Source organism: Harpia harpyja, chromosome 11 (assembly GCF_026419915.1).
Source record: "Harpia harpyja isolate bHarHar1 chromosome 11, bHarHar1 primary haplotype, whole genome shotgun sequence".
NCBI classification, from domain to species: Eukaryota; Metazoa; Chordata; class Aves; order Accipitriformes; family Accipitridae; genus Harpia; species Harpia harpyja.
Window position 1 is genome coordinate 15674894 of NC_068950.1, and position 15563 is coordinate 15690456.

Genomic DNA, 15563 nt, shown 5'->3' on the forward strand with positions numbered 1-15563 from the left:
GGATGTCAACATGGGCTGTTCGCACTGGTGTCCTGGGCTGACAACTCTGAAGGCCTTCAGAGGCAGAGATTGGGGGACTGATGGTATGCAGCTTTCAGACCCCACATGGAAGCCAATGCCCAAGATGGTGCTGCTACATTTGGGAGTTGAACCATGACCTATGGGCTGACAGTCTGACCAGAAGAGAGTCACTAGTTCCTCTGGCTCAGCTATGCCATCTCACAGAAGTGGTAACCCAGGCATGTCCTTGTCAGTGGTGTGTCTGTGTGTGTGTGTAAGTGTGCAAATGTGAGTGAAACACTCCCTTTGACACAGCCTATGCCATACTTGGTCTATTAATAAATGGAGCTTAGCAGTGTCACGTTTTTTATGTTCCATTTCCTTCCGTGACCTGAATAGCTTCACATGAGTTGTCTTAGTAACTTTTTAGAAATCTTTTTTGTGGATAATTTTAGTATATTTTCTACCTACTTTTTGAACAAGCTACTTTTTAAGTTTAGTATGTTTTCTCCTTATGTAAGTTGTAAAGAAAGTTCTAAACATAATTCTTGTTTTCCAGTCAGCTACTCAAACATTCCCACCTAATCCTTTTATAAACTTCTCTAACTTGTACCTTTGTTTCTTCTTCAAAACCACCTGCATTTTTCCACTTGGTAGATGAACTAGCTTCCTTTTGCATTCAATTCTATTTGTAACATATGTTCTCCAAAGAGCATTGCATTCTTTGTTTACTTAATGTTTAATCAAATTTTAGGTGTTTCAATCAAAGAGACTATTTTGGAGATGATAAGTATACTTACAGCCTTTTTCCCTCTCCTGGTCTAGTATTGCCTTTGTAGCACAATTGTTCACATTTTCCCAGCACTGGAGACTCACGTTCTTCAAGGCAGATGTCTTGGGTATTGAAATATGATAAAACAGTAGTGATTAAATCTTGTGAATATTTGGGTTTCATATAAGAATTTGCATTGCTGAAATATTAAAGAATGATGTTGACAGCACTAGCGAGAAGAGTTTGCATGCTGCCAATAAACAGCTTTTGGATCAGTTTCCTAACATGGTCATAAAAGGTAAAATGGTGACCAAAATTGTGTCATTTCAGAGATTTTTAGCAACATATAGGTGAAAAATCCCTATTAATTTTTTCCCTAAAAGATAAGGACATTTTTTGTAATTAATATAACAAAAATTTTCATCTCTTCACTAAAGTGCTTCACTAGTGTTACGAGTGTGAGGCTGGGTGAGTGATAAGAAGGCATTAGAAGAAGAAGCATGAATTCTGACCCCTCAAAATAAAAAAAAAGAAAAAAAGAGCTTCCATTCTTCCATGGCAAGGCACTTCCAAAAATCGAAGTATTTCAAAGTCTTTAGTTAAACAAGGAAAATAAACAGCAAGTCAGTAGAAATAATAATAAGTATCAACCTAAATGATCATTGGAAACCATTCAAGAAAAGTGCTGAGAATTATGATGTAAACATCAAACTTCTGAATATAAACATGGGCTGATGTAAACCATCTCCTGTCTGTCCCCAGAGCTTTCAGCTTTGAAAGGTAAAGCCCTGTTTTCAGCTGGATGTGGAAATGAAGAGGCGTTACATTCCATTATTTTGGGTTACAAATTATAATGACATAATTTCAGGAGTAATTGAGTTTTCCACTGCACTAATTAAAACCTGAAATATAGATTAAATGAAAGAAATCAGATTCTTTAGGGACCTGCAAGTTTATTATGTGTAACGTTTATAATCCAGTTCATGTAAGTAGAGTCAATTAAAGTTTCTGAGCAATATGTTTTTGTTTTTAAGCCCTCTCTCTGTAGGACTTTATAACTTGGGAAATATTGGAGCTGGCTCCAATTAAGACACATTTAGCATTGGATTCTTTACAGTTTAGACAATTTATTTGCTAAACCCACAATGTTTGGGGGAGCTTATTAATTGTGCCTTTGTAGAATAAATGCACATTTATTTTAAAGCACAGTAATTCCTGAAGATGTGAAATAAGAGACAAGTTTGTAAACTGAAACCTGATGTGGATGAATAGTTCACAGAGATTAATTTAATGAGCCTTCCATCCTAACTCTCCCTCTATAGCTGGAAACAGGAAGAGAAAAGATAGTGACCTTCCTAAATATAGTTTAAAGGTGTAAGTTCTACTCCCTGTCTGAATCACCCTGGTGAAGTCAGTCTCTCCTGTAGCCAACAGAAGGATTCTATAGAGATTGGCATAATTAAGATGAAGTTATTAGCTATTTTGGACAGTTACTTATCCCAACTTCATTTATCATTCTTACGTATCATTCTTGGCTATTTTTAAATATTTGTATGATCATGCTAGTAATTAAAAGAGAATTTTTAATGGATCATACTGCTATAGTAACATATATACATATGTTATGCTATAGTAACACATATTACAGACATATATATAGAATGCTCAAAATATACATACATTTTAAGGAAAGCAATATTTGTGTATGCCATTGTATAAGAATATATACAGCATAAGAATCTGGACAGCACATCCAGCAGATATGTTTGCATGCACATTGCTTGTTTAAATATTTTCCTGTGATAATCCCCAAAACATTTTAAATATGTACAAAATGTATTAAAAAAACCCCTAAAAGATAATAGGAAATATTTTTATTTTACTCTCCAAACATTTCTTCAATCCTTATGAAAATTATTTTCTGAACCATTTTGATTGTTATCCATGGGTGCCTTCTGCAAATAACTGATAAGTGACAGAGACAACCTAATAGCCTGTTAATAAGCTCTTTCCCAAGTGGAACTTTAAGTCTGATTCAGGAGGGGCACTACGAGGCAAGTGTTGAATTAAGTATGGCAATTAATCCAGCCAAAGGCACCTATTTGTAACGTTTTGAACTTGGAGATTATCAGACAGACTTGAATAAATTGTACTTTGTTCCTAGTTTACAGTGGAATTAACAAAATTAATTACTGTAGGGTAGTAAGATATTTAATTTAGACTATAAGTGAGTTGATATTTTGGTATTTTCAGTAACTCCAAGAAACATTTCTATTGTTCATTTATTAATCAAAGTAAGAAGAAAAGAGTAAGTTCGACATTTTTTTCAGTCTTTCCTGTTTGTAAGGTGACTTTAGCAATAGATCCTAAACAGTTGTTGCTACCTGAAAATATTCAAAATTAAATTTAACATCTGTAGGTATTTGTGTGTTTGTGTGTGCACACATTTTTCAGATCTACCAACATCCCGTGTCTCATGGAAAAAGTATTAATGATTTGCTGGATGCTTAGTACCATTAGATTTTGGTCTAGTTTGTAATTCCCCAAGTGGCTGAAAGCAAGTTTCAGTTTCCTCACACCCTGCCATTGTTCTCCAGGATTTGTAAATCCTGTAAGACCGATGCAAGCATTGAGCATTTGGGCTGTTAAATTTATAGAATTTAGGACATTTGGACAGTTACTAATTTTTAATTTTGGAAGATATATTTTCAATCTAAGAAGAAGTTCTTGAGTGTACTGATGAAGGAAAATCTTCATAGTTACATTCTCTTTTTTGTGACCCCAATTTATTTGGTACATGTTCTAGCAATTAATTAATTAATTTGGACAATTTAATAATTTAAGAGGAGAATGAGCATTAGGGATTTTGAAGAACATACTCCATTAACTGTTGTATAGGCCATTAATTTCCTTGGGGGTCTTATGAAGATTAATGAGTCACTGTGCTTTGAAGATCTAAAGTTGCTATTTAAATGCTGAGTTATAATTATTACTACTTTTCAAGTGGTTATATAAAATCTTATTGACAAATGTATGCTTTCACCTGTATTTTTTGTTTCAGTCAATCTTCCAAGGACAGAAAAAAAACATACAACCTGCAATTCAAATAATCATTCCTTTATATTGTGGATAAAAAAAATTAACTTTAATTTAGAAAACAGGGTGTGAGAGAGATATAATAAATACCTATAAACATCTATTGTAACTATCCATTAATAAATATTGACATAAGATCTCCGTTGGATCTTCTCTTCTCAAGGCTGAACAGTCCCAGGTCTCTCAGCGGTCCCTCACAGGAGAGATGTTGCAGTCCCTTCAACATCTTCATGGACCTTTGTTGGACTCTCTCTACTATGTCCATGTCTCTCGTGTACTGGGGAGCCCAGAACGGGACATAGCTCTCCAGGTGTGGCCTCACCAGTGCTGAGCAGAGCAGAAGGATCACCTCGCTTGACCTGCTGGCAATACTTTGTCAAATGCAGCCCAGGATACTTAGCCAACTTTGCCATGAGGGCATATTGCTAGCTCATTTTCAACTTCATGTGTACCAGGACCTGTGGACACATATTTAGCTAACAGTCGCAAGAGCATTCCAGACGCCTTTAGAAAGCCTTGAACAGAATAAACAAGAAGACAAAAAAAGAAAGATACCAATTAGAAGAACACAGGTGCGCATTCCACGATAAAGGGAACTTGGCACAAAGAACCTCAGTTTGGCAGTTTATCTTCACCAATTAGACTAAGACAAGTTTTGCATGTTTTAGTTAGTATAACCAATTATGTCTTATGTTTATGCGCATGTGCAGTGTTGATATAACCAATCATTAAGTGTAACTAGGCGCGTGGACAACGCGTGAATAATGTGTGTAACCAATAGTAAAATAACTAAATGCATGTACGGATGCAAACAATGTATAAAAATGATGTCTGATGCTCTAGTAAAGGGTCTTCAACTATGATCATATTGATCTGTCGTTGAGTCCATTATTATGCTACCGCAATTGGCGCCCGAACAGGGACCCCCAAATTCTGCGCTACGTTTGGAGAACGAACGCCAGGATAAGAGGAAGACAGGAGGATCCTGACCGAAAGACTGACTGCCCCGGCTGGTGTGCCCATAGAGGCAGATAAGACAGCACTGTTGTTTTTTCGCCCATCGAGGTGAGGACTCGCCCATAAAGGAGGTGAGCAGTCGGGGGAGGAGATGGGGTCTATGCTTTCCAAAGAAGAAGAAGTGGTAGTTAAGCTCCTCCAACATATACTCTCAAAGAGAGGCATAAAATATGATGAAGCTTGTTTAAAGCGGCTTTTACAATGGAGCAAGGACAGAAACCTTTTAATTAGTGTGGGTACAGCTTTTGAGCTTAGTACCTGGGAAGCTATCGGAACCTCCCTATGGGATGAAATTAGTGATGGGTCTAAAGAAGTTAAAGGTCTTGCACCTTTATGGAAAATAATTAAGACAACTCTGCAAGAAATGAAAGCAGATCGTAAAGCAGCTGCGTCTGCTTTTGCTGCTCTCTCTCCAACCGCAAGCAAAGGGGAAACGCATGGAGAAAAACATAATGCAGCGAGAGAGACTTTTGGCTTCCCTGGAGCTCTTCCGCCTGCTCCTGTGCCCTTGACTTCTGCTCCACTCCCTGGGACTGCTGATATTAATCAGCCATCTGACAGTTCCCAAGCCTCCCTAACTGTAAACTTAAAGGAAACCCTACAGAATCAGGAAGTGAGTAAAAATCCTCCTACAAGAAAACAGCCTCCAGATATTGCTGCTCAACATGAACAAATTATACCTAGCATATACCCTCCGTTGCCTCCGTCTATGCCTAGGTCGCCTTAAGAGCATGAAGAGGGGCCGGAGCTCACTTCGCAGTAGTTGCAGTCAGTAATAGAAAAGCTGGCACAGCTGGAGGCTGCTGCGAAGCGAGAAAAACCACCAGCCGTATCCTTTGATGCACCCCCCCCCCCCCCTTTAAACCATTTTTTACCTCTGCCCCCCTCCTTGTCCTGCAGCTATACCTCTGCCTTCTTCACCTCCTAGGGAACTGATCCCCAACTTTCCAGAAACAACGGACCGCTGGAATAAATGACAGGGAATTATTCATGATGCCTTAATTGAGGGAGAAATCATAGCAACTCCCACAGCGTTTCCAGTTATTGCTGGGGCTGGGGGTGGACCTAATCAATGGGTTCCATTTGATTGGAAAATCATAAAAGAAGCAAAAGTGTACCACCAATTGTAAAACATGTACAAGACATGGTAGGAGATTTGTTTGACATTAATAGCAATGTTCAAGTTAGGGTTAAAAATGTTGAGAAAAATGTATGGGAAGGACCATTTCAATTAATAATCTGGGGATGAGGTTATGCTTGTGTTGTTACAGATCACAGAACAAGATGGGTACCAGCAAAGTGGGTAAAACTCTAGACAGTCGTTACATCCTTAGAAAAACGCTGAACCTAAAAGGACTCCTTCTCGCTGCATTCGGCCTGTTATGGGTGACACACATAAATGAAGAATGGATGATCCAACAACCAAAACAGAATGTATGGGTAACTTTGGCGAACATAACGCATCAAGAAGCTATATGTCTTTCTGTCACTACCCCTGAAAACCCTTTTTCTACCTGTTTGGTGGGGTTACCTCTAGACACCTGGCCAGATCCAATGCCTGAATTTTCCCTTTATACTAACCCACAATCCTGTGTCGATAATTGGGACGATGTGTATGCACACCTGCCTCAAGTAATGCAAGAATCTCAAGAGTTAGAGTTGTTAGGATCAGTCATCATGAATGTCTGTGTGATGTTTAATTACACCTATAACACCACTCGAAAGGGTCAGAATGTAAATGCTATTTTGCCTGTATATAGAAATGCTACAGCTTGGTGTAACTATATCTATTCCAGAATATTACGCTCTTTTTTCTATTCCAGCTGCTTTACCTGTGGGGATGTTTTTAATTTGTGGGGATAGAGCGTGGGGGGGAATTCCATTGAAACTTAACAGGAGGCCATGTAGCCTTGGACAACTTACGCTACTAACACCTGATATCAATATGATTCACAGTAAAAGGCTCACGATAATTGACACAGGGTTAGGTGGATGACTAGCAAGTTTGGGAATTACGGGATGGTTGAAAGATTTGCTTATGCATGGCTTAGTTATTTTAATTGTAATATTAGCAGTTGTAATGATTGTACCATGTATCATAAAAATACTTGAACGTATGATTGCAAAATCATTTCATGTAACTTGGCTTGCACAAAAACAAAAAGGGGGGATTGTGGGAGATTTCATGGAAAATGGGGGACATTTCTTTGAGCCTGATTATTTAGAGTTAAGTAGGCCGCAGTTAGCATGACTGGGCCGGAGTACGTGACACCTGCAGTATGAAAGGACTTTGAACCACCAGAAAAACAACGGACATGAGGAACTTGGACAGTGGAGCAATTAATAAACAAGATAACAGAACTGCAAAAGCAAGAAGGAGCTGCAAGAGCTTTAACGCAATTAAGAAAGCTGTCATTTCGACTTAGAGCATTTAGCTGCAGGATGGGGACTTAGGAGTTGGTTTGTATCTGTCAAAAATCGGGGTTTCTTTTATTCTTGTGTATTTTATTAGGTATAATGTTGCTTTTACTGTGTTTAATTAATTGTGTTCATAGATCTTTGCAAAGGGCAATACAGCAGCTGTTAATTGACAAAAAACAAAAAAGGGAGTAGGGAATCTCTCTCCACAAGAAAAGTTAGCTAAAGCCACTTCTGTTTTAAATTTGCTAAATCGTTGGTCTGATGCAGGCGGTCCACCGATATTTAGATACCTTTTATCCACATATAAGGAGCGGCCGGAAATTAGGGATACAGGCCCACGATGGACTCCCGCTCGATTTGTACGACCATTATCATCTGGAACATCCTAGATGGTGCAGCAATATGAATACCACCTCAGCCAAAAACTAACGAGTAGGTCACCTTGGCCAACATAACAGGTCAAGATTCTCTGTGCATTGCAACCGCATCACAAAGCCCATGAACCAATAGACAGGATAGCTATGACTCATGCAGCGTGCTTCGCCAGTGAGCGCATGCGTCATAGGCTCCCCATGTTGCAACCGAGGCGGATTTTGGCACCTGGTGGCCACGTGTGCTGAAATCCGTTCCTCTGCAAATGTATAAATACCGGGATTTTCCGAAGAGCATCGGGCTGGTGTACGGCAAGGCCATCGTTGCCTCTGTGGGGACGCCCACGTAAAGCTGGCACCTACCGATTACTGGGCTGAGTTCGCGGAGCAAGACAACACAAGAATGTACGGATGGTCCACCTTCCTCACAGTCCTCGGATGGACGTAATCATGGATACCGCCGCAAGCCAAAGAAAACATCTGGATGACCCTGGCTGACGTGACCGGACAAGATTACTTATGCCTCCGTACAGCAACACCAAGCAATCCCTTTTTCACAGGTTTAATAGGGGGTTCCACTGGTGTCAACAAAGTTTAAGCACTTGTTGATGGAGACCCCTGTGCAGCAGGTCATGGACTCAATGGATGGGAATGCCTGGTTTCCACAGATTGGGCATTCACCCTCATTGCCACCCCAGGAATCACAAATTCTGGGGTCCCTGAATACAGATTGGTGTAGTATTATCTGATTTACTGTTAGATGTAGATAGTATTAGACACACAACCTTACAAAATAGAGCTGCTCTTAAATCATTAGTTAAGATAGTTTTGATTTATCTCGTAGTGGGGTTTTTTTTTTTTGTATTTTAATTTGTGAGCCTTGTATGTTGCAATGTGTTTAAAAATTAATTGATAGATCAAGTAAGGCTGTGTTAATTGACGGAAAACAAAAAAGGGGGAATTGTGGACACATATTTAGCTAACAGTCGCAAGAGCATTCCAGACGCCTTTAGAAAGCCTTGAACAGAATAAACAAGAAGACAAAAAAAGAAAGATACCAATTAGAAGAACACAGGTGCGCATTCCACGATAAAGGGAACTTGGCACAAAGAACCTCAGTTTGGCAGTTTATCTTCACCAATTAGACTAAGACAAGTTTTGCATGTTTTAGTTAGTATAACCAATTATGTCTTATGTTTATGCGCGTGTACAGTGTTGATATAACCAATCATTAAGTGTAACTAGGCGCGTAGACAACGCGTGAATAATGTGTGTAACCAATAGTAAAATAGCTAAATGCATGTACGGATGCAAACAATGTATAAAAATGATGTCTGATGCTCTAGTAAAGGGTCTTCAACTATGATCATATTGATCTGTCGTTGAGTCCATTATTATGCTCCCACAAGGACCCCTAGGGCCTTTTCTGCCAAGCTGCTTTCCAGCTGGTCAGCACCCAGCATATATTGGTCCCAGGGGTTGTTCTTCCCCAGGTGCAGGACTTCAGGCTTCCCTTTATTAAACTTCATGAGGTTCCTGTCAGCCTATTTCTCCAGCCTGTTGAAGTCCCTCTGGGTGGCAGCATGACCCTCTGTACATTAGTATATAGGGACTTTAGGGAGGCACCCCAGCAATTTGACTTCCTAGAAAGGGTTTTAGGTTTTCTCCATAATGGTGCCTTGTAGGTACTTCCTTACTTACATGTAAACGCTGGAGTTGACCTTGCTTAAGCCCCACTATGTTGATTTTGTGATCCATTCCTGTCATAGAATCATTTAGGTTAGAAAGGACCCATAAGATATGAGTCCAGCTGTGAACATAACGCTGCCAAGTCCACCACTAAACCATGTTCCTAAGCGCCACATCTACATGTCCTTTAAATACCCACAGGGATGGTGACTCAACCACTTCCCTGGGCAGCCTGGCCAGTTATTGACTTATCCTATTAGTGTCCTTCTCCTTGCTCCCTTTCCCCTCACTGACAGGATTGAAGACAACACTGCTTTGGCCCCCACGCCCTTGGCTAATGCCCTCAGAGCTTTGTAGTCACTTTTCATCATGTCCAGGTTTCTCCCAGCAGTATCCTTTGTGCCCACATGGAAGAAAAGTCAGAAGGTTGGATGAGATCCAGAGCCCAGTCTGTGTCAAAGCCTCTACGCTGGCAAGGAGAGCTGCTCCAACACCTGCTGGGGAAACTGCTCTGTACCATGTTACCACGGTATCTGAGACTGTTACTGTGATATAAATTTATCTGAGGCCCTCTTCTGCATACCCTTCTGTGCGAACTTCTGTAGAAACTGCTGCATCTCTCTTGGCTGCCTCTGTTAGCTGCATTGTGGGAGCTAGGCCTCAAAATACATAAAATATAAAGAAATTTAATGGAAAAATGTGCATACACTGAATGAAGTACCAAAACTGGAAGAAAACATCGAGAAAGTACTTTTTCTGGAAGAAGAAATTCAGCCCTTTCTTTGGCTTTACAGTACTTTGTGGGCATTTGTGGTCTCTGATCAATTTCCTTACTGACTGTACAGTGAGTTTGCCCTGAAAAATAAAGCATGTTCTGTTATGGTGTATTTTGATTTTCTTTTCTTTTTCTGTTTTTTCTCTTTCCTTTTTCATTTGCCCCCAAAAAAGCTACCGAGCATCACAATAGGTTTACTTGAATTAAGGAGGGAATGCCAGCATATCTCCTACAAAAATAACCTTCTCTAAGTTATTAATATATAATTACATTACAAAATAAAATTACACTAGTATTTAATTACTATCATTGTTTTATGAATTGGTTTTTTGCCTTTAATTCTAAAAATACCATTTGCTTTCCAGCAAATGTGCTTCTGCAGCAGGTTAACACTTACTTCTCTCTGTGTCGTGAGTTGACCTTCACCAGTTGCTAGATGCCCAACCAGCTGCTCTCTCAGTCCCCCTCTTCAAGAGGATGGGGGAAAAACTAGGGTGAAAAAAAACAGTGGGTTGAGATAAGGACAGGGAGATCACTTGCATCACAGGCAAAACAGACAAGACTTGAGGAGTTAGTTTAATTTATTGCCAATTTAAAAAAAAAAAAAAAAGGTAGTGAGAAACAAAATAAAAAAATTAAACACTATCTTGCTCCCTACTCCTTTCAGGCTCAACTTCACTCCTTCACTCCCCACTCCTCTACCTCCTCCCCTCAACAAGCAGTGCAGGCAGGGGTGGGAAATGGGAGTTGTGATCAGTCGAAAACAGCTCCTCTCTGCAGCTCCTTCCTCCTCACACATTTCCCCTGCTCCAGTGTGGGTCCTTCCACAGGCTCCATTGTGGAAATTTGCTTTGAGCATGATCTCTCCACAGGCTGCAGGGACATCCCTGCTCCTGCACCTGCAGCACTGCCTTCTCCTTTTCTCACCTTTGTGTTGCAGGGCTGTTCCTCACGCTTTTTCTCCTCACCCCTCTGTCTGTTCAGTATTTTGTCATTTCATTTCACAGAGGTGCCACCAGCATTGCTGACGGACTCAGTTGTGGCTTCTGTGGCATCATTATAATACCATCTGGAACAAGATGGAACCAGCTGTGTCTGGCACAGGCAGTTCCTGATCTCTCACAGAGAACCCTGCACTCCCCTGATGCCAACACCTTGCTAAATACACACAATCCATCTTTGCATTTCTTTCAGTATTTAAACCACAGCTAACTATTAAGTACAGTGCACTACCAAATCAATGAACTTGAACTGGCTAGTTCTCCAAAATCTTCTGATTTCGTATTTTGGTGTTATTCTTGTTAGCTTTCCAAATGAAAATGGTTGTCACAGTTCATTTTCAGTATTTTAAGAAAAGAAGTCAAAATATAAATGTGTTTATTCAGAACACATCACTTTACCCATATATATTTTTTCCTGTTTTGCAGTTCCAAAATGTTTTCTAGACTTTGATTTTTTTTTTTTATCCTAGGAAAAATTTTGGCAACTCAAAAAAAAAAAATCTAAGAAGAAACCATCTCTAACTCAGTTTTAGCTATTTCCTCCTTGATTATTCTGAAATAATGGCATAGTTAGTCAGCTACTATGTCTTGAAATACCTAATGATATAGATGATAAAAGTAAATAAAAATATTTTTATATACCCTAAATTGATCTCCCCAAACAGATTTTAACAACTTTCCAGGAGATGTATTCATTTGGCTTATATTCAATCTTTTATTTTAATTAACTTTATTTGCATGACATTTTTAGACAGTCTCCAGATTTGGTCTGGGGTCCATTTTAAGTTTTTTGAACATCTAAGGAAAAATATTCTTGATGTACATACTCGTGAATAAGGTGAAAAATTCATTCCACTTTAAACAAATGCCTGAACAACATTGCCAGATGGCCTTGAAAAGCAGTCAGTTCCCTAATAAGATAAAATACTTGTTGAAATAAATTAGAGGTAGTTGAAAAGCTACTTCTGGGCATATGCAGAGACTAAGTAGCACAATTTAAATGCAGCATAAGGAACTTCCTGTGAAAATTAAAATACTGTGCTTTATGGAATTTACAGATAAACTCACAGATCTTATTTTATGTTTTATGGAGGAGATAATATATTTTCAGTGAATATACAACTGAAAGAGGGTAGATTTAGTTTAGATATAAGGGAGAAATTCTTCACTATGAGGGTAGTGAGGCACTGGAACACATTGCGCAGAGAAGTTGTGGATGCCCCCTCCCTGGCAGTGTTCAAGGCCAGGTTGGATGGGGCTTTGAGCAACCTGGTCTAGTGGAAGGTGTCCCTACCCATTGCAGGGGGGGGTTGGAACTAGATGATCTTTAAGATCCCTTCCAACCGAAATCATTCTATGATTCTATGATATGATAATAATAACTTTTTTATTGCTTTTTTTTGTTTGTTCTGGAAGCATAAGGTATTCAGTATGATGATCTGGAAGCATGAATTGTTCAGAATTATTCAACAGCTCGCAGTTAGACCTGGCTTTTTAATCACAATGTAGAATCAGAAATGCTATCTATCTTTAGTATGACTGAGAATACTTGGACAAGTTACAGAAGGACTGTGAAAAATGGTCACTGAAATGTATTGCTTTAGATTTTGTAGGCTCATTATGATGTTACTTGTGTGGGGTTTTTTTCTTATGAACAGCTTCTTGTTATTCTGTTCTTCTTTAAAAAACTTCTGAATAACATGGAAGTACTTAATAAGTCTGGTGTTTTTGTTTTTCATCAGAAGGGCTTGATTTCCTAACATTCTTATTATCATAACATCTTCAGGCATTATTGATCTAAATGCATTAAGTAACTTAATTTTAATTCTAGTTTAGAAACCTAATTAAGCAACCTAAGTTTTGTTTACTTAAAATTCATTGCAATATAAATATATAACATTTCCGTAAATATTAACAGATAGTAAAGATTATTTGTCTTATTATTAAGGTTATATTTACCTACTACTGTTGGTTTGGTTTTTTTTTTTTCAATTCTGTCCTTAGAATTTGGGTTCTCAGGACCTACAGTTTTTCCATTTTAAAAAAAAATCATTACTGTTTACACGGATTTTAGATGTTGACAGGATTCTTACAAAAAACTTAACAGATTTTTTTAAAATTGGTTTAAGCATAAAAAAGTAATAATCAACTTGATAATGTTTGTCATTTTTTCAATAAGCTTTAATACTTGAAATGTATTTTGCTTTACTAAATCAGGTGTTGACATTCATTTTAACATATGCAACTATTTCTAAGCCCCCTAAAACTACTTGTAAAAAAGAAAAAAGTGGTATTCTAGTTAGATTGTTTTAAATGTGTTTGAACTTACTTTGAAGGTATTCAAAGAACTGTTGCCCTGAATTCTGTGGTTGAAGATGGTCCATAAAACAGAACAGTTTTTCAAACATATGAACATAAGAAGACACAATGTCAATTTGCATCCCATGCAAATCAATTGGCATTTTGTTCCTTTTTCATTCAGATGGGAGTGCTCACTGTGACTACTTCTCAGTCAGAGGACCAGATCTGCCATCTAATACTTACATGTAACTGCTGTTGATGCTAATGGAAATTGTGGACAAGTCTCAGAGGACAGAGTTTGTCACAGAGAGTTAAGTAATGGAAAAGCTCTTTTACATTGTGCATAGAATTCTGAAAGATGATAAGCTTTTATCTTCAGAAAATCTGTATTCATAAGAGAAGGGATGAATAGCGTGAATGAAACAGTTTTGCCATGTGTCATGAATGAGTGGTTTGGGCTGCTTAAAGAATCACCATCAGGGGTATTAGCAAAAGTTATTTAATAGGAGTTTATAAAAGTGCAACTTCACAAAGTTTGATGGTGAGATTCACTCTATTACTTAATACATGGATGAAGTGTACAAAGGAAAATCAAGTTAGAATCAAACTAGAATGATTTATACAGAGACTGAAGATGCAAAAAGGCAAGGGAGACCTGCCCATTGAGTCACGAGTTTCAGAGAAGACACTCTTGCTTTCTAAACTCCTGATGGAGCTTAGGTGTGGCTGGATCTACTCCTAGTCCCAGACTTGGTCAATGGTTTATGTCTTAAGGGATTATATGTGTGTAGCAGCAGTCTAAGGTTTATTCACATTTAAGGTGGATCACAAGATTTAGCAGCACTTAATCATTGACTAATTTAACATTTACAAAGTGATTCAATAGAAATTACTACAATCACAACAGTGACTTAATTATAGATTTGAAATGGCAATATTTATATTATACTTGCTATTGGATACCTAGGTCAATTCACACATGCACACACAGAGACACAAAGTTCTATATATATATAAACAAAGGTATACCTGTTAAAAATTCCCCTTGAGTTCAGTGAAATATTCACTTCAAATGTCTCGGCATTTCTCAGCGGGCAAGGGTTGAGCCTCAAGGAGTGAAGGGTTTCAGCCCAGATCCCCTCCTCAGCTTTCAGCGACCATCCTCCAAACTTTGCAAACTGGAGAGTTCACAAGCTCTGAGAGGTGTCCCACTCAGAAGGGAGATGCTGGCTGCAGCTCACTGCACTCCAGGAGAGCTCAAAGGGCCTCACTTAGTACCGCTGTTTATAGGTTCACAAGATGATTGGTTTTAGTCGTTAGCAAATTACTGGAATTGCAGTAACACTGGTACTGTTCCCCTCAAGCTACTATCCAGGTAATGGATGTTCCAAGGCTGTCAGGGACATGACTAATTATTCCCGCTCTCGTTCCCCACCTCAGCCAGGCAAGAGGTATTCTTGGTACAGTCAGTGCCACTCCCCACCATTGCCATGCAAGAGTTCCTGGTACGGTGAAGGAACGCTTAACCACCCAACTCATTACACAAAGGCCAAGGCCTAACAGGAATTCCTGAGATTGCAGAGCAGCCCAGGAGGTGGGGGGAACGCATCACCACACCATGCTTCTTCTTCAAATTAATTGGCAAAGAGATCATTCCTAGGAATGACAGTGTAACTCACTGTCATCCTCCTGCTGTGCTTTATAGCTCTGGAGTTGATCAGCAACAAATATATTGGAATAAAGCAATAGTTTTATTAGTAGTAACTCCCCCCAAATCCACATAATCATTACCTACCAGCCTGGGACAACAGGTTTCATGGCCTCTACTAGGGACCAAGGCCTGTTAAAGAAATGAGCTTACAGATTTTGAGGTGACATAATTGTTTATTTATTCATAGAGGGAGTAAATGTGAGCCACAGCTCATGTTCAAACACCTTCAATTTTTAGAAATGGATAATCAAGACCCAGGTAACTCACTTGTGCTGTGTGTGAATATGTGCACATGCTCAAATAATGTTCCAAGCACAGTTTTTCATTTCTGAATAGCTTCCATGCGAAAATTTTACTGATAGGTGTCATACATTTTGCTGAACAGACGTGTTGTAATTGAATGTCTTTA

General features: G+C 38.9%; 1 long non-coding RNA gene across 1 annotated transcript; it reads right to left on the reverse strand.

Moving 5' to 3' along the window:
• Positions 1–582: 582 nt before the first annotated feature.
• On the reverse strand, positions 583–13672 carry LOC128148541 (uncharacterized). The gene is made up of 3 exons (XR_008237312.1): positions 13472–13672; positions 10539–10630; positions 583–894 (listed from the first exon to the last, which is right to left on the reverse strand). It is a non-coding gene; the product is annotated as an uncharacterized LOC128148541 (long non-coding RNA).
• Positions 13673–15563: the final 1891 nt, after the last annotated feature.